Raw genomic sequence first — 24056 nt, 5'->3', positions numbered from 1 at the left:
AAAGATAAAATTAATTGTGCAGGGAGATGTGGGATGGGGAGTATCTAAAAGGACCTTGAGCAACACATGAAGCTCTCTTTTTCTCTTCACTTCTCTCGATGTAAAAACACAGAAACAATCAAACCGTCAGAAGCATGACACATGGTGCCAACGATAACTGACTGTGTTAGGAAGTTTCTGGAAGTGGGAAGTTCTGAGAGAGATGTGAAGGGACAGATTCAACCCTCATGAAATATTCTTGTCTAAGACTGTCTATGCTCAAATTACCATCAAAGTGGAATCCCACACTTCATCAGCAGTTTGCAAAGGAGGGTTGGCACACCAATATTTCTCTACCACTGTCTAGTTGTACAGATGGAAGTTTAGCAAAATGTTCTTCTCGGCTTTGATACTGACAATCTGTGTTCAAATGAATTAAATATGTGACAATTGTGTTGAAAACTGACCACAACCAAAACTGTTTATTATAATATTATATTTATAAAACTGTTAGTTTCCAAAAACAAAGACATAATCTGCACTAAGTTTGATTCAGATTTTTTACTCATGCACTGACTAAATTGACATGGCCAATGTTATTAGTTCAATGAAAATTAGCAATTGAAAGTACCTCTCCCTCCCATTGACAAACCAGCAGACAAACTATTTTTTTTATTATTTTCCTTTTTAAAGTTTTTGATATGGTGCACTTTTAACCATGCACAGGTTTTTGTTTCTAAGAAAAGAAAAAAAAAGGTCTCCTTGTGCTTTGCAATAAAATAACATACAGCTGTTCTACAAACTGTGAGAGGCTTGGAAATGACAGGAAGGCGCCTTAAGATGAGCATCCACTATCTTCCGCTTGAGTTCTAAGCTGATTTCTTCATTTTTTGTCTTGATGAAATTATGTTATCCATCTCTAACAAGAGTTCAATTGCTACTAGCCCTATTCACTGAGTCCCTTAAGTTAAGATGAATTATGATTGAATACTCAGGTGTATCTTACATAGAAAAGGGGAAAAATAACATGATAATTTTACCACATAAGTGTTAACTACATTTGCAAAATGCTAAATTATATTATTAATAATAAATAAAATATTGAATTCAGTTACAAAATTCTAGGGAAATGTTTCATAATTACTAACAGGGGCTAACAGTTTTGACCCTAACTATGTTGGAGGCTTGCTTAACACGCGCCCATAGCTGAACGTCAAACAGTGTAAGCTGCTGTATCTGCTGCATAGCTAACATACAGCCAATACAAAAGTGAGGAAGTTTCTAATTGACAGCCACCTGCTTTGAGTATTGATGCATTTTACTGGTGTCAGAAAAATGCTGAAAGGTTTTTTTGGACTGCAAGCTGTTGGAAGTTCTGTATTAACCAGAACAGATGTCCCAGCTGTGCAGGTATTTGAGGCGGGTGTACTAATGCTAGGTACAGTGAACAGAGACAAAGTAAGGAGATGAGCGAAGTCAGTCAGTCAACCCTGTGGATGTATCATGGGCAAATGCAACGTTATTTTTTTAATGAGTGAAGCTTTGCATTTAATAAAAGAATCAGAGTTATAAGGAGATGACACTGCACAGCACTGTCACACCACAGGTCTGACTTTGGCCCCAGGTTACTGCCACGTGGTTAGGTTTAGACATTAAAAGCAGTTAGTTAAGATTAGGCAAATGTTGTTGCTTTTGTTTAAAGCTTTATAAACATGTTTGATGTGGAAGCCACTATTTTTTCCTAACCTCAATGTTCAGTATCATCATATTTGCAGCTTGCCATCTCCCTAATTTCTCAATATTACCTGACAGCATAACGTGATAGCAATTACATTAAAAAACGCATGTGCATCTGCGTTTTACAGTCATTTTGGGGAGACATGATTGATGCAGAAGTCATTATATTGGATCCACACTGCTAGCATGAAAACGATTTCTCCTGAAAAGCTCCAAATTACAGTATAACACTCAAATTCAGTCACACTTTAAGTGAAGCAGTCCTTTTCCCATAACTTGCTCTCACCTCAAACAGCTCACATTAGCTAACAATTCCTAATCCCTGCTGTGACAATGTGCAAGCACACAGTGTCCCAGTCTTTCATCACCAATGGCCTTCAAAAGCCACCAAAACACCAACTTAACCAAGAAATGTCCCGCAGGGGGCGAAGCAGAGGAGCAGGTAGATTGTAGCAGCTGTACTATTTTGGGTTTTTTTTTTTTTTTTTCCAATAGCCCTCTGGCACTTGAGTTGTCCCTGTCACCTCCTCTGGCAGATGGTGCAAATGAGCCTTTATATGCTTCTGCTAGACATTGTGGATAGGCAGCCAATGTGGAATCACAAGAGACCCCTGATTCTACGGGAAAGAAGACTGAAACAGAACAGAAGCGTTGCTTTTGATATTGTCAGAGTCAAACACGTCAGTGACTGCTTCAGAGATGGATACCATTATCGTTACTACTAGTATTTAAATCAGGGTTTTGTCTGCTCTTGTCTTTTTTTTGCTGTGACAGATGCAGACTAGAGTGACTCGGCTGTTGTCATTATTTTATATATTTTGCGTAGCACATACTGAGGCGTTAGAGCTGTCAACATTCATAGTGCTGAATGAATATAAAATGAGATCAGTGAATTGTTTGTTGCTACAAAATGCACATTCAGATTTTTTTGTGTGTGTGTGTGTGTGAGGAATCTCAATGTATTCAAAGTGTCATCCAAAAATGTGTCTGTGCTTACAGCAAAACAGTCACAGTGCTCGGCAGTTCCTCTGGATATGCATTTAGATCTTATTTAAGTGAGCATTTTATATGTACATAGTTATGTGCGTACACAGTGGTACGCGGACACTCTCTGGGCAGACCACAGCACTTTGGAGCTGAAGTAGTCGCTGCTGTCATAGTGTGACATCATCAACTGGGCTGGCAGTGTCCCAATGGTGTCCTCCTTTGGAGCCAGAGATATCCTTCAACAGAGCTCACGCTATGATGCTACTGTGTCACTGGGGGACCAAGACAGGCAGCGCAGCAAGGCTGACAAGCCAGGAATGGGAACTCAAGAGCAGCCAGAAACTATTGACAGGGCCCTGGGGAGCAATAATGAGTGAAGCCCAAGAGCTTTCTCAAAGGAAACTATGGCTTGTTTAAGTCTATTAAAAAACACAGCTCAGACTCCTGTTACGGGATAACAGCTCTCACTAGTTAGCTATTCACAGAGGAAGTTTAAAGCTCAACTGGAGACAGATTAATCAAATAAACACTACAGGGCTGTCAAACTTAAGAGTTTAGACTAAAAAGTAAATGAAACTATTTAGCTTCTCTGTCAGTAAAATCTTGTCAGTCGTCATGGTGAATCTGTAAAACAGTAAATGGATGTGATTAACAAGTTGACCTTCTGCGGGCTTTTTTCGCTCCTCAGCATTTGTATTTTTAAGCCTGTAAAAATCCAACAGGGATAAATTCAATAGCTACCGTTGACACTCAGCACATCACTCGCCATAAAATACCTGCAAATGATCAAAGCAGACAGATAATGGCTTGGAAGGGAACTCTGCTTGCTGCCCTGTGACAGACATTTCCAATTAAAAAGGGTAAATAACTCGAGATTCATCTATTTCACCCTGTCCTGAGATTTATCAGTCCATCGTGCTTTAAATCCATTCACCCCTGAAATGGTAATATCACAGATTCAGATTTCCTAGGCAAAGAAAAAAAAAAAGTGGTATAGTTCCAATAACCTTACACTCCAATTTAAACCCTGTCTGTGCTGGAGTTTTCACGAGGCAGCCCAAGCGTGAGAGGAAGCTTGTGATATTAGTATCATAACATTATAAAAGTTTGCAGGACTGTTGGATTTAACTTTGTACTTGACTAGTATACCGAGGCAGTTTCTCTGTAGATTGTGGAGCTACAACTCATGGAGCAGCAGTTTTGTACACAAACAAAGCAACTAGAGACAGTTACTTTCCCCAAATCAAATTTGTCAATTTACTTTTGTCAAGTTACTGGAGTTGATTCAGTATATTTCTGTCTCCCAGAAATGTAGTAAAGCTGCAATGAGCCGGGCTGCTATAACCTTAAGTAATAATAAATGCTGCATCACGATAACGGATGCGATCCACGGAAAACAAGTGACATGACTCATTAATGTGATGCACAACCACACAAATCCCTCCACCAAAACCATCCTCAGAACCCCCCCCCCCCCCCCCCCCCCCCCCATTCCTGGTGAAAGCCAAACATTTCCACACGTTCCCCTAAGCGAAGAGGCGAGCTCTCTCGCCAGTCAAATGGTTGCTCTTTTCAACACCTATTCCCATTCCAATATTATACATCAAATCATTAAATTCACTCCATATTAAGCCACTTAAGTTAATGGAGAGAGTTATAGAGAGGTAGAGGTAAACGAGAAAGAAAAAAAAAAGGCTAAATAGGCCACATTAATAATATGGAAATAAATCATATCAAAGGTGGCAGTTCTCTCTGGTCTTAATTCCATCTTGTCAACCACAAATGCAAATTACTCAGTGCAATTTTAGTTCATAAAGGAGGGGATCAATAAAATATGATTTGGCTAATGTCTCACTGTCAAAGCATAGGGCTTGAGATTATTCTGCTGTATTAAAAATGTAATTGCATCTTTGGTGGTGTCTGGAAATTTCTGATCATCAGACATTTGACTTGTATGAATGCACCCACACTAAGAATAAACCGGCACACTTTTGAATGGCTTTGACGAGTTTAAGTTTTTGTGCTCAGCAAATGAGTGTGCACATTCAGGTCCATGTATGATATCTTATTTCGACAACCTTGATGTACACAAGCATCTTCAGAGTTCAGCCACTGTATTATCCACCTCAAGCCACTACAAGTTCAGCTGGTTTTCTCAGTACACTGAGTGTATTTGGTGCTCGAGGAGAGCTCCTGCATCTGATGCATGCCACCTCAGGGTGCAAAACAACTGTCCACAATTATCTTCCTTCTTCTGCAGGAAAATGGTTATGATGTATGCTTGTAATTTAAATTGTGGAAGTGGTGTACAGTAATTTCCCAGACAAGTTGTGTGTTTGGAGTTACCCAATGAAATATGCACTTTTTGGATTTCCATTCATGCTGTGCTTCTCTACTTACATATCTGGAAGGCCCATTATGCACTGCATAATACACAGTAGCATAAGTACTGTTTACTTGCAAAGATGCCCAATGGAGGTGGCTTATACAGTAGAATCTATTAACATGCCTGGCGACTATTGAGTGGCTGGATATGGTTGTCTTGAGGATTAGTAGTATGACAAAAAAATTAAAGGAAATCTAGACTAATGAATAGCATTGAGAGAGACAAGAATGAACGGTAAGAGACTCTAAGGTAGAAGAGGTGTTTAAAAGAAACACCTTTTTGATTCGAGCTATGTAATCTTATTGTTCAAAGCAAGTACAAAGATAGTAGGTGGGGAGTTCATCGTGTTTCAACTAGTCTTTGTTGGGGACTGTATAAATTACAGCTGCACTTTGAGCTTCAAATTGCTGAGATGTAATACGTCTACATAGGCATTACTTTGGATTCGTTTATATATTTTCAATTCAGAACTTGCATCTGGTGACAATCGACGTTTAAATGAATAAACGAAATACACAAAGAACAGTGTTTTCTTCTTTCTGTTTTGCAAGAGTCTTTATGTGTGTGTATGGGCGTGTGGGCGTGTGCATGCCGTTTTATTTGTGGGGTCATTTGGAAAGCGATTATTACAAAGTGCAGATGATTGATTTGATGAACTGTCAGCCCTTGGATAGTGCAGCCTACCAGCACAGTGACTGACTAAAAGATTATGTGAAATGCACCTGCACTTATTATTAAGCAGCATGTGGCACTGTGTGTGCTGCTTATTAATTAGTAACTCCAGTGAAACATGGTGCCAAATTCCCACTCTGTACACCATTCAGTTTCCCACTGCTATGAGTCATGCAGGCAAACCTTCTGTAAAGACTTCCATTTCTTTACCAATAAAAATGAGTGTAATTCTTTACACTCATTTCAGGAACCTGTACATCGCTGTGTCTTTGTATTCATTGTTGTGCATGTGGGCAACTGTGTGTACTAAAGTGTGGAGGAGATAAGGAAAAAAAAAAAAAAAAAAGTTGAAGCAGCCGTCTCCCTCAAAGGGCCGTGGGCTTTGGCAAGCACCTGCTTCACTTGTGTACATGGCATGAATAGAACAGAAAGCAAATGTGTCCCTCCTTATGGTAGGTCAGACTTTAAGGTAACCCAGATTTTTTTTTTTTTTCTTTGAGGGGGGCAGTTTATTACAGGGCTAAATCAAAAACTGAATTTCAACACAGTGGCATATGATGCTTTTGCCTCAAGGGCCTAATTTCCTCATTCTCTGGTGTTTTAACAATGAGGCTGTACTTGACAGTCCAGCCGAGACAGTCGTGTTTAAGTGGCCCTTGAGTTCAGCCTGTTTTTGTGCAACGCAAGTTAAAAGCATCATAGAGGATCAGCTTGGAGCTCATCTTGGTGTTTTTCTTATATATAGTTTTGTATTGCTAGTACAGTGCTAGCGCAATAAATGGAGCCACATATTTGTCTCCCACAAAATAAGCCCCTTTTATCTTGTCTCTATACAAAGTCTAAGTAGTAACTTTACAAAGAAACTCAAGGTTGAGATGCCCTCAAATGATCAGACTCAAAACATGTTAAAGCAACATTTTAGTGTAAATGTTTAAACATAATTTTTTGCGTAACCCATTAAATAAACTGCATTAGTACCACTATTACCCAGTAATACTGGAATACTACTACAATACTACAAAATAGCTAAAGATTTTAGTTCTTCTTTAGAATCATTATATGTAGCAGAATACAATCAGGAATGATGGACAAAAACCGACCTCTAACTTTTGATAGTTTTGGTATTACTTTATTTTGGCTCCCATTCTAACTGTATGAAATCAGACATCCACCTGCATACTGTATTTCTGCCATTACCGAAGTGCCGTTGCAGGGATGATCCTCTGAGCGCCTTAGCAATCTGGGACTCTATTCCCACTACTTACTTTTGCCAATTTGCTCCTGGGAGCCCCTGAGTCCTTGTCTTCATTAAGAAAGTTCCTCATAGATCAATCACTGTCAGAGGAGCCACTCTGTAATTGCACTGTGGCCTAATCATGACTGACGTCTCATCCTCCCTGCTCTGTCACAGGTCTCAGGAGAGAGAATGTTCCATGACTTTCACACCTTCGACCTCAAGGTAGGCCTCTCTAAGGATTTTACTCTTCTCTCTGTGGTTTGTCTTTATACCTGTATGGTTTTAAAATGGATATCATAACTCTATTTTGAAAATTGGCTGAGGTGATGAGGACAGGTAAGTTAAGATGGGTGACATGTGAAGGATTTCTTTTTAATATTCAAGGGTTATGAAGACATGAATCATCTATGTTTTTACTTATTTTTTCCCTTCTAATATGCTCAATTTTTGCTTTTCATCACATGCAAACTTATGTGCAAAATAACCACTGAATACTCAAAACCGAATGAGTATGCCTGTGGATGCTCAGTATACATGTTAAATGGGGTTTGACTTAGTCCCCCCTTAGTCCCTTATGATAGGTGACATCTTTTACTAGCCTTAACAGACTTATCTTAACATGTTTAGCTACTTTTAACCCTTACCCAAGCAAAGAGGAAATACACAGTAACTTTGTATCCTGCTAAGGCTAAGCTACTGAATTAAGCCTCACTGGCTTAAGCGGCAACATCACCTGCCTGATCCACACATGCAGTGGGAGGAAATGTCACCTTGTTTCCCAGAACAGTTTTAAGAACATGTTGGAGACCAGATTGTTGGTCCAGATTGGCCATTTCACCAGGAGAGCAGGACAGGGCTATAAAAGGGCAACAACACAGCAGCATAAGTGGTATGTGCTCCTTAGTGCAAGGATGAGCTGAAGAAGCACTGAGAGGGAATTTTTAATATGACCTCCAGTATGCTACTGATGTGCATGTTTCAGGCCAAACTGTCAAAAAGAAACTCCATGAAAGTTGCACGAGGGATCAACATACCTCATACCTTACAACCTGTGCTCTCAGCCATGCCTGGCATTCACCAGACAACACCAGAAATGACAGATACACCACTTGTGCCCCGTTCTATTCACAGAATAGAGCAGGTTTACATTGAGCACATATGGCAGATGTGAAATAGTCTGCAGATGTCGTGGTGAATATTATGCTGCCTATAACATTATCAAGCTTGGCCAGTTTGGTGGTGGGTTAGTGATGGTCTGGTGCTTCACAGGCCTCCATGACCTAGCTACAGTATCCGGACCTCAGTAAAGTACCAACATGAAAGTCTCAGGGGGACCAGTAAGACCTTACTCTGGTGCATACAAGAACGCGGCGGCCATCCATACACACTTTTGAATCACATTATGAGTTGCTATAATGACTGCCAGTTTTAACACCAGTAAAATTAAATGTTATTTTGATTGAACCTGGGAATAAGCTTGCTTCCAAGTAGGTCTGAAATTGTGTACATGTTGCAAAGACAAAAAAAACTCAATGTAGAAGAACCACCAGATCAGAACAGATTCAGTTGCCTCTACTGACTTGCTCTTAATGGCTAGTGGTAGACATTTCTTCATGTGATTATGTCTGCATGTATATTGTCCTATAGTCAGACTTCCTGAATGAATGTGTTAAAACTACACCTGAACACAAAGGATATGTTGCTTCCTAGCAATTGTTTTTTTGTTTTTTTTGTTTTTGTTAAGTATAAAACAAAGTATGTTTATACTTTGTTTTATACTTAACAAAGTATGATTTGCTGATTTTCTGGGCTCAAAAAAAAAGAAAAAAAAGAAAAGCTAAACCTATATAAATATAAAGTATAGCTTTCATTCCCCATCCCTTTTCTCCAGCTTAATTTTAATTATCTACACTTTCTCATCTCATCCACTGGCTTTGATATGCCTGAGAATCTACCACTGCATATCTAGCTACTTGCCTCTGAAGCTGTTCTACAATCAGCTTCCCCCTTTTTAGCTCCAGTTGTTAAGCTCCAAACAGGCTGCATTGTGTATAGACCAAAATCCTTACATCTGCGCTGTACCTGCACTGGAATCACCTCATGTCTGATCAATCCTGCTAAGCTGCCTCCTTCTGGATCCACTATCTCCCTGCTTGACTACATCTGCTATAGTCAAACAATGAAAAAAATATATACTGTGCAAGTACAGTATAGTAGGGCTCCTAATGCAGGGCAGCAGTTCCCATCTAACTTAATATTAATCAAACATGCCACATTTTCATTATGAACTGATTGATGTTTACTGTAGGACTGGTGCTCTGTTGTTCACATTCAGTGAATAGGTCCTTACATCTTGTCAAATGTATTACAGTGAGCGTAAAACAAAACACAAGTCATAACTGCAACAAATACAGCAACTAACAGCCCTTGACATCTTTACCTAGGCACATACAACATTCCACTAGCAAACAGAAATATGTGCAGGTGGCTATGTATGCTATTAAGATAACCATTTATTTAAAAATCATCCATGTGATACAGATAATCTGCTGCAGTGATGCACAAACACAACCTTTTTTTTTTACCTATAAGCTGCACATACTGTATATATGTATATCCGTGCTGTTTATTGACTTTCCTGTCTAATAACATAGATGAAATGATTTCTAAACAGCTGGTCACAGGAGATTAGCAAATATAGTAGATCCAGCAGGCGATAGTGTTTATCGTGACCCCTGTTTTAATGGTACAAGAACGTACAGTTGACATCAAAATATTTCTGCTCACAGTTAACTTTTCACTTGAACTCCAGCACACGGTGCAGTCAGACAAATGAGTTTGCAGTCAGCTCCTTAATCTGTGGTGTCACGCCAACACACAAATCTTTGGAAAACAGATTGGAAAAGATCTAAAAATGATCACGATTTTCTGGGCTCAAATGATTACCTCTGCCATGATATTAAACCCAATGGGATGCAACAGTTCAGAAAAGTTCATGTGATTTTTAAAATAATTTGTGCATCTCCCACGTTTGTCACTGAAAGAGGTTTCACATTGGCTTGATAGCACAGATTAATCTCGGCCCTCTTGTGAGCTTGCATTAGCACAAGGGTATTCATGCTTGCAAACAGTGATTAGACTGAAGGTCTACTATACCTGCAATAAGTACTGTGTACATGTAAACACTTTAAAATTTTAAAATTTTGCCCCCAACACACAAAATCTTTCTTTTTAAAATCAATTTTAGGAAGCTTATGTAGGTTTTTACACATACATATACATGACACGATCCATCATTTGAATGAGAGGACCTGGACACAATTGTAAATATCTTCTCTCCATTAGCTAATGCCATTTCATGTCATATTTCAGGCAAATACCTTTCAACATACATTTTCAAATGTCATTAATATGACAGCCACAGCATAAGCATCCATAATGTTTTGACTGGGGGGGGGGGGGGGTTGCGACACGGATCTCAGCCATTTTGAATTCTGTCCACAGTCTGACTGAAGAGGTCAGGAAGGCTGAACTCTGGCTCCTGCAGAACATGACTGTTATTAAACTTTGAAAACATGTTGATGATTAATGCTGCTGTAGCAATATATAAACTGGGTAACATGAAAAGTGCTTTCGCCTCACAAAAAAAAAAAGCAGCACTCCCAGCTTTTGAATCCGATGTTGATAATTTACTCTTATATTTTTTTTTCCAGTAATAGCAGGAAGGGGTTGGTTAAGTAGGAAAAGTATAGTATGCTACATCTGCACAAACTGTAGCTGTAACTTACTGCTATCAACACAGAAATGCTCCTGAGGAGATTTCTCTTCCCTTTTGCATTTGCAATGTCCACACAGCTCCAGTTCTATAATGTCATCACCACTAAAGTAAAGAGGAAACTGTGAATTTCCCCTACTTGTCTGTGAGATTGCCGAGACCTTGGCATTTACTAAATCTGCTATGTCATTGTCTGCGCAACTGTTCAGGACCATGTACTAGGACGAAAGTTTTAAATTTAAAATGTAATCAGCACAATCACCACAAGCAATCAGTTCCTCTTCATTTCACCTGATCGAGCCCCCCGCTAAAACGAGCCTGTTAAATAGAGCATCTTATCAGGCCTGGATTAAGTTTTGACTTTGATTAACATCTGTAGTCGAAGTTTAGAATGTCAAAGTTCAAGTTCTGGGAAAAATGTAGTTTTTAAAAATGCAAATGCACAAGGTTCAATTACTGTATAAAGCAAGACATTTTATTCCACAGTCTCTGGGGCTCAAGCATTTGGTCTTTACATCTGTGTATAAATTTGATGTGGAAAAATGGAGAAATCCCAGTAATACTAAACATCATAAATGTTTAAATGTATTTAAAAACAAGAGGAACAGTTAGCTTGGCTCTGCAGGGAAGTAACAGTATCTTTCTTTGAGCATCTTTAAGGCTGATTAATTGTTTAATTAGAACAAAAACACAAGTGGAACTGGCTGGTGCGTCTGTTGCGAGACAGCTCACAGCTAAGCTCTGTAAATTGGCGATTTGGGGTTATTTAGCTATACAAATGATGCAAGGTGATAATTTGCTTTAACTCTTTCAAAGTGACAATTGCTTCTCTGTATGCCTTTAAGCTAACAAGCTGCAGTCTCCAGCTACATATTTAACACAGAGACATGAAAGTGGTGCGACTCATCATAAGCAAAAAAGCATGTCAAACTATTCGGTTAAAATCCCAAACAAGGCAGTTCTATTTAAATAAAATCACATATTTTTGTCATTTTGTCTTTTGCTGTTATCAAATTATGAAGGATACTAATTTAAGGTGGTAGCACGCACCTTAGCATGACTGGGAACAAACAGCTCAGAGAGACCAACATACTGTGACAAAAACTACACAGGTGCAGCTGCAGGTGCTGATGCCATCTGCACACCTGCCCACTGCAAACAGAAGATGGAGAGTGATCCAGAATCACACCCGACCAGTGGAGGTTGTCTCTACTACATAAACCACACCGCAGTAGTATTGAATAAGGTTTTTTCTGCACTGTCAGTGGCAAACCTGCCATGAAATTAATTCTCCTTTTACCAGAGACTTAAATGCACAAGCTATTAATAATTTGAGACCATAAACTCATCCACATTGCGGATTCACACTGCTTCAGCAGGAAATGAATTCAATTGTCTATTTTCTATCAGCTGCAGGAGTTCTGCCACTTTCTGATAGCATTGTTTAATGAATGAAACGCTAAGTGCAAAATATTGTTTTCCTATTTTCCTGGCTAATTGTTTTTAGATAAACAATGCTGATACAGTGTGGTAAGGCAATCAATGTTGTTAAGAAAAGACTCGATGATTCAGATGATTTGCAAGAATTAAAACGTGTAAAAGTACTGGATTTGCAGTATTGCAGAGTTCATTGTGGAATCCACAACAAGCGGCGCGCTGACTGACTGACTGTGAACATTTTTTATGGAATTCAATGTCAGCTGAGCTCATTTGGGAAAAGGCAAACCAAGCACACAGAGGTCACATCCAGACATAATAAACTGTTGCCCTGTTCACAGAGGCGTGGAGAGGTGAGAACACCTCCTCAGTACATCCTCAGACACATCTGTGCCCATGCCCCTAAAATTATGTTTCTTTTGAGAAGGAAATAGGTCAGCCGTGAATACCTGGATCCTTCCATCTCAAAAAATCCTTTAACACACTTAATTAAGAGTGTAACCAGGTGGATACATCGAGTGCGAATTGAAAAATGTTGACTTGTTATTGTGAGCTTGAAACGTGTTCTTGAGGGGCTGCACAATTCCCATGTTAGGGAAGAACATGCCATATTCAGAAATGTCGTTTTTCCTTAAATATGAAATTTTAGGAGCAGCTTCAATAGGAACCACAAAGGCGCAATGATGCCAACTTGGCCCACATTTAGATACTGCCAACTTGGCCCTCATTTAGACAGTGAATCATTCAGATTGCACCGCCGTGATTGCTTAATTAAATGCTTGGCTGTGTAATGACTTTGCTTGAAAGGGAATTAAATGTCTAAATGGTGCAGAATCCGCGTTGAGCTCAACAGAAATCAATGGGACATAGTGCTGGAACCCAAGGTGTTTTCCGACTTGTTTAGGGTGAGCGTTTTGTATTGATGCCGTCCCTCAGTCATTGAGTCACAAGCTCATTCCTCTTGGTCCAAAGCATTGATTGGTGGCGTACAAACAGTGTGCTTACTTTGTGCTTTCTGTAGAGGTCTAGAAAGGTAGTTTGCAATGACTTTCCAAATTAGTAGAGTATGTAAAGCTGCATTTATATTTAAAGAAGCTAAACTATTGTCAACATCATTTATTATTAGGCACTATTAGACCAACAAATGCAGTAAATAATGCATTCCCACCTGTATTCAGTTCACTTGGGAATACCTTTTTGCTAATTCATTTCACGCCACCTATTCAGTTACTATTACATTTCGCAGCTGGCTTGAGTTTACAATGTGTATTATTTCCTGTTGACCATAAAAAAAGGTGGCAGAGCACGGACACGCTTCTTCTCAAAATAACTTCCAAAATTATCTGTCTGCAGAGCGTTTTACCATGAAAGCCTAAAGGCGAACATTTAAACCCAGCCCAAATGGAAATAGTTCTTGAAAGGAGTGCAGACAACTAATCTCACAAACATTTGATTGAACCAAAGACCTTTAAAAACCGGCAAAGCTGGGAAGGGCATACAACTCCTAAAATGACAACCGATTATCAAACTGCCTCTGGCTCGAGACACTGTAATCCCCCAGATGTTTCAGTCTATGAAATATGAGAGTCTGAATTAGATCTCTCAAACAATGTTGGCTTGTCTACATTTGTAAACCCTCAGCATTTAAGTCACAAAATTAAGTTGACCCCGTCAGAAAGCTTAAGGACACGTAACAAAGCCCCTGGCAGTCTTATTACTTCATCTGCTTTCGTCTCATCTCCTCTGTGTAATAAGTTCCCACTCTAGCAAGACCACTGGGGCTAATAAGGGTTTTATCTGCTTTTGATATTAGATATTAACACCTCATCAAAGTTAAGCCAGCGGTAGGCTCTGGTCCTTCCTCTAAATTTACATTAGCTTAACAATGTCTCAAAAAGAAATCTTATCAAATTCAAATTAAGGGTGAGTTGAACAGCCAGAAGGATAATGCTACCCATCACTCAAGGAACATGTAATTTGGTTCTGCTGCAAAGAATACAAGGCTGCTCTGCAAATCACCAGGATCATAGTTTTCATGCAATAACGGTAATACTTTGAATTTGTGGTGTATGACTGATGAATGTTTAGCTGCTGGGTATGAAAATAGGGCCGAGTGACACAATCAGGATTTTCTGCTTGAAAAACCCTATAAATGAGGCCTCTAGTCAGACAGTCTTTGTGATCTTAACCTGCACAGAAACCCATTGTATCATGTGCCTTTTTGTTTTGTTGTTTACATCAGTCGGGTGGTGACTGTGCAGTTAGTAGTAGTATCTATGAGCTTAAACTTATAATAAACTAATGACTGTGTGTGTTTGAGAATTAGCTATTAAAAAATACAGCTTGTATTCGGATTTAAAAAGGAAACATGCAGTTGTTGTTTTAAATGTCTTGGTTTATTTTAGAAGTCTTATTTCTCAAGGTAAATCCTGTATCTAGAGCAGGAGTGCAAAGGTTTCAGAATTCTTATCATCCCTCGTGGCATCTTTTGTCAGGTCGTATGAAAAAAAAAAATGAAATATTAACTGGAAAATATAGCTCGGAGAGATAGAAAATAAATTACTTCAGTGTGGCAAGGAAAAGAAGATTGTGAGATTTATCAAGTCAAGATGGAAATGCCTGCTAAGTCTGTGCCCCTACCTTGAAAATTTAAAGACAAATCAAATGCCTTAGAGTGCACAACGGGTTGTGATGTAAAGGTGGATTTGTGTGTGTGTGTGTGTGTGTGTGTGTGTGTGTGTGTGTGTGTGTGTGTGTGTGTGTGCTTACTGCTTACTTGTTTTATCAGTAATTTTTTTGTTTAAACGTTATTACTTCTTATCAACTATTTCATTTTTTGGCGTGATAGATTCCAAAATATGTTCTCCATGAAGTGATAATTTACACATGCTACAGTAAGGACCTCATTTTAGGTTTATGTCTTTTTTTTTTTTTTCCTTTTTTACTCATTTTAATTGGAATTAACTGAAACACACAGGCCATAATTAGACTTGCTGTAACTATCCCACTGATTTTCTGAGAAACAGCTTGACTGGCAAAATCTATAATTGTATAGATAAGTGAACATGTTAGCGAGATAAAGGTTAAACTATCAGGGATATGTTCTCCATCCATCTAAAGCCAAATTTACACATTCAGCTCAAGTAATTGTAGGTGGGGAAGGTGGAAAAAAAAAAAAAAGAAAAAGAAAAACTGGCAAGTCAATATTGATTGATCTGGAGCCTTAGCAATTACCTCCATGTGCAGAAGTCCATGTTAAGGTCAGTATTATCTTAGCTCATTTTATGGGTCAGCGCTCTGGCTTTAGCTGAAATAAATTAATGGGGTAAACATTTTAGCTCACCTTGATGAAATTTACAGCAAGTGTAAAAGCTTTGCATAGGTGGAAGGTACAGTATGGAGCGCGACCCTTGATATTTTGCTGAAGCCGCTTGAGTTTAGTTGGGAAAATGGAGTCTATAAATAAGACTGACTTCCTTGCAATGAAACTGTATGAGTTTAATACTGTAAATGTAAGGGGCCTATTAAATCAATATACCTTTTTTTATTTTCCTAAACAACATTTAACATTTAGTTAAAGCTTCTGTATATGTTTCCTGACCTACTGTAGCACCTCCCAAATGCACTAAACCTTACTATAGAGCAGTGCATGTTTTGTACGCCCAAGGCCGCCATCATAATTTCACATTAAGCTAAGTGCATCATGCAGTCAACAACAGCCATGGCACACTCTATCCAATAATATTAGCAGAGTCCTAAACTTTGTATGCTATTTCTTGACACCTGTATGTATTTTACTAGAGGGAACCGGGGAGCGTTATTACTCAACCAAAACATTCCATCAGCTTTCTCTGTATTGGCATTTTTCAGTGGGCCTTCGGGCCTGGCTCACAAACAGCTCTCTTATGTTTTTAAGCCCAAAATAAATTCAATTTCCAATGTAGTGATCTCCTTAATGAAAAGTCAATGTTTCTCACTCATTGGCATGCTCCCACGGGGACAGTCAGAAAGATGAATTTATCAGCAGGCTGGAGACTGTGCCCTAGGGGACACCACCCCTTATGATCAAACAGAATGCTACAGAGTGTGTCCAACCGGTCCTCCATTATTACCCAGCTTGTGCTCTTAATGCGAGCCGACGGAGGAGGGATGACAGTATTGATCTAATGAAAGTGCTATTTATATTCTCACAAATCCTCTCACCAGTGATTACAAAAGCACTCCACTATTTCGGCCAGCACATTCTCAGTTTGTTAAGTGTAGGGGTTGAAAGTTTGCCGGCCTCACGTGCACGCAGTGTTGCTGTGTCCTGGTCTGCCCACTCAACAGCACGTCCTATCAGACTCTGTGCAAAACATTCTCCATTGATGTGCAGCATATCTCAAGTGGCAAATTGGTGTCTCTTTCTGGACTAATGTCTAAGCATAACCGAGTATAACATTTTTTCACGTAGCTCTTGCGATGTAGTTTGTTTTGTATAAGTTCTGCATTGCTGGTCCGCATCCTCACGAACCATCCTGAGCTTTTTGATCATTAATAACAGCATGCCTTGTCAGCAGCTAACTCTGATAAGAGGGACACGAGGTTGTTGTCACGGCACATGGTTAACAGTACTATAGATAAGCTTTAATCCCCCAGGCGCGATGTAATGCATAGCAAAAGTGATGTTAGCACAGAACATACACATGTGTAAACATTAGCCACAGAGTAAAATAGTAGCGTGTACTGGAATTACACAAAGCAAGGAGAACAAGCAATAGGTTGCTTACAACAATTCATTCAATTCTTATGTTTACACACTCCATATCACCAGACTTCTTTATAGTTTGAGTTTGAAATGTGCATGCTCACTTCAATGTGATCTGAAACACAAGAACAACAAAAACAGTGCTTCTAATTCAAGGCAGCAGTTCTATATAGTTTATTTAATTAATCAGCAATATTTGTGTATTTTGCATCGTTGATTAGCAGTGTTACTAAATGCTGAAGGCTATTTATATTATCCAATCATAGTGAGCACATCAATTTACATTAATTTGTTGCTGTAAATTAGTTTATATTCATATGATATGCAAAACATCAATATCTCAAGCGTTTCCTATGGGCTTTGCACGATGTGTTACAGGCGAAAGTCAACTATAGTTAAGTTTGTGGGCTGAAATCATATAAAGTTTACTGCAACACATGTAACTCAGTTATGGAATCCACATTTATTAATAATGACAAGATCAACATTTGTCAATTATCTGAGCTGAGAGTAAAGAGTAGAAGGCTAATGGTATTTGGACTAAACCAAAGCTATGTACATTTAGCATAATAAAATATGACTATGATACTGTTCATTTTGTTCTACAGTATATTATTTATCTGTGGAAAGCTGTGATAAATAATAGATAAATGTGTCCAATTATCTAGTTAACCCTGTCACAAACCTCAGATTTGCCTTGTGGGGCTTTAAAATTCATAACGCACACAGCTGTGGACGACTCATTTTCACATAAATGTTGAACATATGTGTGCTCTTTTTCTGCCTTCTGATTTATTAGCAGTGGTTTCTTCATCAGATAATCGGCAAATAGCCACCACTAGTAGACGGACTAAACAGAACAGAACTGGGCTGCAGTGTCTCATACTCCCCATGGATAGTAGGGGGGGAGCAACGAAAAACAGCATTGTACATAAGAAGATTATATGTGTTTAATATATTTATATTTAGTCTAAATCACATCACCTGCAAGATGGTTTAACCTACAAGGGCTAAGCCTGCCACAAAAAAATAAAAGCCTTTCTAGATAAATCAGCACTTTTGTAGTTGAAAATGTTCTGTCCAAACAAACATTAATCAGATACGATTTTGCAGGGTTCTTTGAATATAGGGTACTGCATAAAATCATATCCTTAACATGAATAGAATTTTGTGCCAAGATAACCTTCATAACCCGTGCGAAAATGCATACTGTCAACTGAGAAAGGGATCTTATTTATTGGATCCTTCCCAGATCGAGGATCTCGGTTCATCTCTGTCTCCACAGTGTGAGCCTCTCTCTAATGTGGCTGTACTGCCCATAAACAGACATTGAGTGATTAGCGCTGCTCTGCCATTGACATCATTTGCATTTTAATAGACCATAATTACAACTCGGGGAAAATAAATTGCAGTTTGAAGAATGTTTGAATTACTCCAACTCTCCGGCTCTCCTTGTGAGATAGCAGTGAGCATATGCAGGAGCTGCCTGGATGGTTAATATCAGGTTCAGAAATGCACAGAGGCGAGCATTTACAAACTGAAAAGAGTAGACAATATGGGCAGTATTAATATGATTCATAGAAGAATTTTTCATATTAAACATTTTCTGTAATTTAGGTTTTTACAAAGCAAGAACGAAAACTGAACAAGCTTGAGTTCGGCTTCTTGCTTGAGGACACTTCACAGCACAAATAGACACACATTGACGATTTCTGGGATCAAAACTAATCTGTGACCTTTCAGATACAGAACCTGTCTCTAATCACAAAGCCACCCCGACACTCTTCTGTTGCTTATTTCTTTTTATTTTCTCCTTTTTTAGTTTCTCAATGATTGCGATAATTGCAGTTTGTCCATTTAAGATCTCCCGGTTCGTCTTATCGCTGCACGTCACCTGCTGAGATGTGACACCTTGCTGGGATTTGCCGAGGGATGTCTAACACTGGCAGCTAAAGCTCATGTGACCCTGTAAGCAAGAGTGACAACACAATAATACTCCCTGCGCCTAATCTTTCATTGGTGGATTATCAGATTAGAGGCCCCAGTTGTTTATGGGCTCTGTGACTATCGAAAAAGTTGATCTGTCAAGTTTATCTTACACTTGTCGTATCAAGGCGGTGTTGGACCATACAGTTGGCTGTGGATGGAAGATAAGGCCGACATAGCTGAATGGAACCTCCGGAAAATTAGAAACAAGGCTTTTCTTTTTACTCCCACGATACACTTTATCTAGTTTAAGAAATAGACCCCACCAAAAGCATTACTGCTCCTTTTGGATTCACTTGATTTATTTGACCTCTTTGGTGTGACAGAGCTGCCCTTTTTTTTTTTATTTTGAAAGGGAGATATCAGATCCTCCCCCAGTTTAAGACTCAGGTTAGTGGTGTGGAATCACAAGTTTGAAAGAGGACGTAATCCATCCTATTTCAAGCTGCCCCTTTGTGACATTTCAAAGATGTGAACCAGTATAGCTTAGCTATCAATCCGTTGTCTTGACAAAGTAACAGGATGGTGCGAGTCCATTATTGAACCTATGGATGCGGTTCACTAATTCAAGCTAACTGGTTTCATCCCATTATGAAGCTGTGACTTTGAAGGTCATGACCTTTTTAAGACACGACTATCTATGAATAACAGTCAGAGGTGAGTTCACTATCTTTATATATCTGCTCTTATCTGTATTTGCAAACCAAGGTGTAAATGCTTTGACATAGCCTCTGGTATTACGGGGAGTTGAATTTCTAATTACTGGAGTAACATCCATTACATGAGCAGAATGATAAACAAGCAGTGACTGAGTGTTATTCAGACCTATCTATGTATGTGTGTTCATCAGGTTTTTAGGAACTATGTCCAATTGTGTGAACTAAATAATTTACTTACTACATTATGTTTTTTTTTTTCTATTTTCTGTTCAACTTCCCTACATTTCAAAAGCAAATATTGTGTTTATTGTACTTTTACTCCAATACCTCTATTTAATTACTGTAGTTACTTTTCAGAATCGGCTTAATAAAACAAAACACAGTGTAGTTATCAAAACTTCATTAATCCAAGGTGTAAATTTCACAAGCTACCCAGCAGCATGTAAAGTCATTAAATTCTTATTAGATTCAACCATATGAACATCAAAAGTGTATAAGTTGTTAAAGTAAGCTCAATCATTGCCAGCTGCAAGAATAAAGTGATAATAATTATGATCCAATGATATCATATTCACCGATGTGAAATGAGCCATTCTGCATAAATTATACTTTGGGTTCTTCTTCTAATTTTTTGAGCTAATACTAATTTATTGCAAATGACTTCTGCTCACTTATGCATTGCAACAAGTTCAAATGCAATCATGTTTTAACATTCACATGTTCACGCTGTAACCAGAGTGTTAGCATCGGATATTAGCATTTAGCTCTGTTGTGCCCGCCTCGTGGAACATGCCTGTAGACTTTTAGCCTTGTCTGAATGCTGCTGATAATGTTGGCAGTAGAAACGGTTACACATGTTTTCTTGCTTTTAGTAGAAAGGAAACTGTTGCATTTACACGGTATTTTGTGGCTTACTCCACCAGAATTCTCTTGTCAGCCGACCTCTGCCAACTATATTCCACATTCACTGTATTTAGTGGATCGCATTCATCAAAGAGTGGCTTAACTGTTTGGGGATGCATGTCATCAGAGCTGTGATTTATCTAAAGCCCCTTTGAGTGTTGAGGCACTGGATAGTGCCAAATAGCCATAGTTAGAATTTATATGTATAAGCACCATCCTTATATTTTAGAATCGTAACAGCAGAACACTCTCCTAAAGGGATAATAATAATTTCCCTCTGTCTCATTCCCATCTTATTTATGGCACAGCACACTGGTTTGTCACTTTCAGCCAGTGTGATTATTCACCTGGCGAGCATATTATTCTAGCAAATACCACGGCTATAAAAATGTTTCATATTTCATTCCAGGGGTTTGATGAGAATGAGCTGAATCCCATTTTCCAAAATGCTGGGTATTCTGTGCGACAAGAATATGGCTTCCCTGATTACACTATGCCTCTGAGTTGTGTTTAGCCAAATGTGCATGACTTGCAAGTGTAATGTACAATAGGCTGCCGCAAGTGTGCCACATTGGGAAAGAAAGAAAGAAAGAAAAAAAAAAAAAGAAATGAAGCAGAAGATAGCAGTCCCCTTCGTTGGACTATTTACATGCAGATGGCTTGCTTTAAGTTGAATTTGTCACTTATACATCATGCCAGACTCCTATGGAGTGACTATACATTGTTGTAATTATTTCTGCATTATCAGTATTGTAACTTATGGTCCTGTAGTAAATTCTAGGGTTTCAAAGTAATGTATCCGTTGATTGGTCTCAACCCGATAACATAAATAAGCCTAGTCAAACTTCTACATTCTAATTTGAAAATACATATTCTTGCAGGTTACAGTTGCACGACCCTGTAATTTAGTTTCACAAATGCACACACAAGACCTAGGTTACTAGTTGACAAAGATTTTATTTTAACTCACCAACTAAACATTTCCCTCTTTTAAAGGGCAGCTATAAAATTCTTCCTTGATACTAAAACAAAGGGACCTCAACTAGAGGCAGTCTGCAGCACAGATGTCCACCTTATGGATTGGACACAACTCATTTGTTGCACTTTGCTGTTGCTGTTATTTATTTATTTCTTAGCCCTGGTATAGGGAAACATCTGTCACCTTTTGCCTGCCTGCATGATCCATGGACTATGTTTTAGAATAAAACACCCCCCCATATTGTCTGGCACTCCGGTGTCGAGCTCAGGTGCAGAATCCTGTTAGGCATTTGGACGGCCCTGCTGTTGCAATAGAGGGAGGCAAGTCCCAACACCTGCAGACATCATGTGTGCCACCACAACTAGCAGTGATTGCCAACTTACTACATGGCTTAGGGTTGATCATATTGTAGGCTACTTTTCTTTGAAATTGAATTATTGTAGAAAATCCCTGATACACAAAGTTATAAATATACTATGTCAATATATCAGTGTTTGACATAAGGCTAATACTTGCTAGTCAGCATTGTCAGTGTTGTAAAAGCTCTTAATTGCACCCATGCCCCTTTTCACAGTTTTCCTAATGGCAGTCAGCCCACCACCAAAGTAAATTAATTAAGTGGGCACAGTGCCTCAGCTGTGGACAAAATCTGACATTCATGTTTGAAGTATTTGAAGTGTCACCCAAGATAAAGGATGTTGGAGAGGTTTGTAATTCTCAGAGCCCAGCCTCAAATACCACCAATAGCCATCTGTATTCTCATTTCTGCAGCACTCACTAAATCAACACACTCGACACAAGCCTGAGGATGCCTCTGTACAATCATGCATGACAACATCAAAGCTTTTCTTTATTGCCTCTCCTCTTCACTTTTCCCCTACTCACCCTCCCTAAGCTGCTATCTGGAGCTAAAAGCAGTGGTACCATTGCAAATTTTATCTGTGGCGCTAGAGCAAATTTTGAAAATCCTAGCTTGTCAGTGGTTTTTGTCACGACTGACAACCATATTGAAGGAAGATTTTATCCTTGAGTTGATGAGTTTATCCTCGAACAAGTGAATCAGCGTGCACATGGACTACCAGGCAATCTGTAGCCTGACCTGTGAATCTATGGCCTTCAAAAAGGTTTAGCATCTTAACAACAAATCATTAACAGCAGACTGTTCAGCATTCTTCAAGATGGGGGACTTAATTGTCTGTCTTTGTTCCTTCCTCAACATATTTACAACCATAAATCTCTAAAATGTCGGATGAACCAAATCCCCAGATTTCCACATGCAAGATGTTTCAATGATGAGCTGGATCTGTCATTGGGGAACCACTCAGCACCCACAAACACACTGAGCAGGCATCCAAAGATGGATCTGTCGACACTTCATTCTGCATATCTCTATTTAATGATATTATATTTCATTTCCTGTGCAAAGAAAACACCATTACCCAAAGCAGTGAGTCGTAACAAGCCATTCTGCAACAGATTCCAGACCTCCTTGGTGGTATAATAATTGAATTACAATCGCGTATGACACAAAGTTTTCCATTTGTTCTTTCTGTGTTACATACTGAGCTCAACTTTGCACACGGTGAACATCTTCATCCCAAGTTGAGCCCTAAAGCAAACTGAATGCTACATGTACTGATACATGAAAATTTATAATGGCATATGTCTGTTGTGTGCTACTAAACTTTGTAAATCACTATATGGTAAACACACGGGTGGCCAACAAAAGTAGAGGTCATATAAAATAGTCCTCGGGCAAATGCAGGTTGATTTCTGACAATTGCCGCTGCCAGACCCATATTGATAACAGCCTAATTCATTTCTCTGGTAGCTGTGGTTAAGTGCTTTGAAAGACATTGGGGTTTTGAAAAGTGTGCCTAGATGTTTTATGACCATAGATTGAAAAGCAGTTATCATTTCAATGGGAGCGATATGCTCATGGGGGGAAAAGGACAAAGAGGTCAGCAAAAGTGGACTAAGTGCACCTTCAGGCACAAACACAAGGCCATTCAAAAGGCCCCACAGAGAGACCAGGGGAAATTGATTTCAGCTTTATTCCTGGTCAAATGCATGACTGTACTGGCTGATCATCCAATGGTGGACCTGTCCACTCAAATTAGGAAACCATTTGGAAGATATGGCTGCATGTGAACGGCCAATGACACTCAATGAATATTGTCCCACAATAACATTATTTCACACATCAAAACATCCAGAGGTTTTTGTGGGGGCAGACCCACATATACTAAAGTACTTCAAGCTAAGTGCATTGTATGCTCACCAGCAGCAAAACTGTACAGTAACACTAAAATGTTTTGGGGCCACTGTCAGTGGCACAAATTACATAAAGACATAAAAGCTTTTGCTACCAGCTGCATGCATTCTGACAAAAGCAGGATTGGCACATATTTTTTCCCCATTGATAATGGAGAGAGAGTGCTTTCAGCTTGACTGAGAGAAATTTAAAAGCCCCCCAAACACCCATCACCCATCATCATCCCGCTGGATAAAGCAACAGGGGTGAGGGTAGGATGCTGCAACATCCAGTATAACTACAGTATCTGGTAGCTCT

General features: G+C 39.0%; 1 protein-coding gene across 19 annotated transcripts in view; it reads left to right on the top strand.

Annotated features, from left to right (window-relative positions):
• LOC113157074 (protein tyrosine phosphatase receptor type D) overlaps positions 1–24056 on the top strand; it is a 315285-nt gene that overhangs the window by 139974 nt on the left and 151255 nt on the right. For all 19 annotated transcript variants that reach the window (XM_026352333.1, XM_026352323.1, XM_026352322.1 and 16 more), the window contains exon 7: positions 7173–7220. The gene's annotated coding sequence lies outside the window, so the exon portion shown is untranslated. The remainder of the gene's footprint in view (positions 1–7172; positions 7221–24056) is intronic.

The sequence above is a fragment of the Anabas testudineus genome, chromosome 18, assembly GCF_900324465.2.
Source record: "Anabas testudineus chromosome 18, fAnaTes1.2, whole genome shotgun sequence".
Lineage (NCBI taxonomy): Eukaryota > Metazoa > Chordata > Actinopteri > Anabantiformes > Anabantidae > Anabas > Anabas testudineus.
This window is presented reverse-complemented; position numbering and strand designations above follow the sequence as displayed.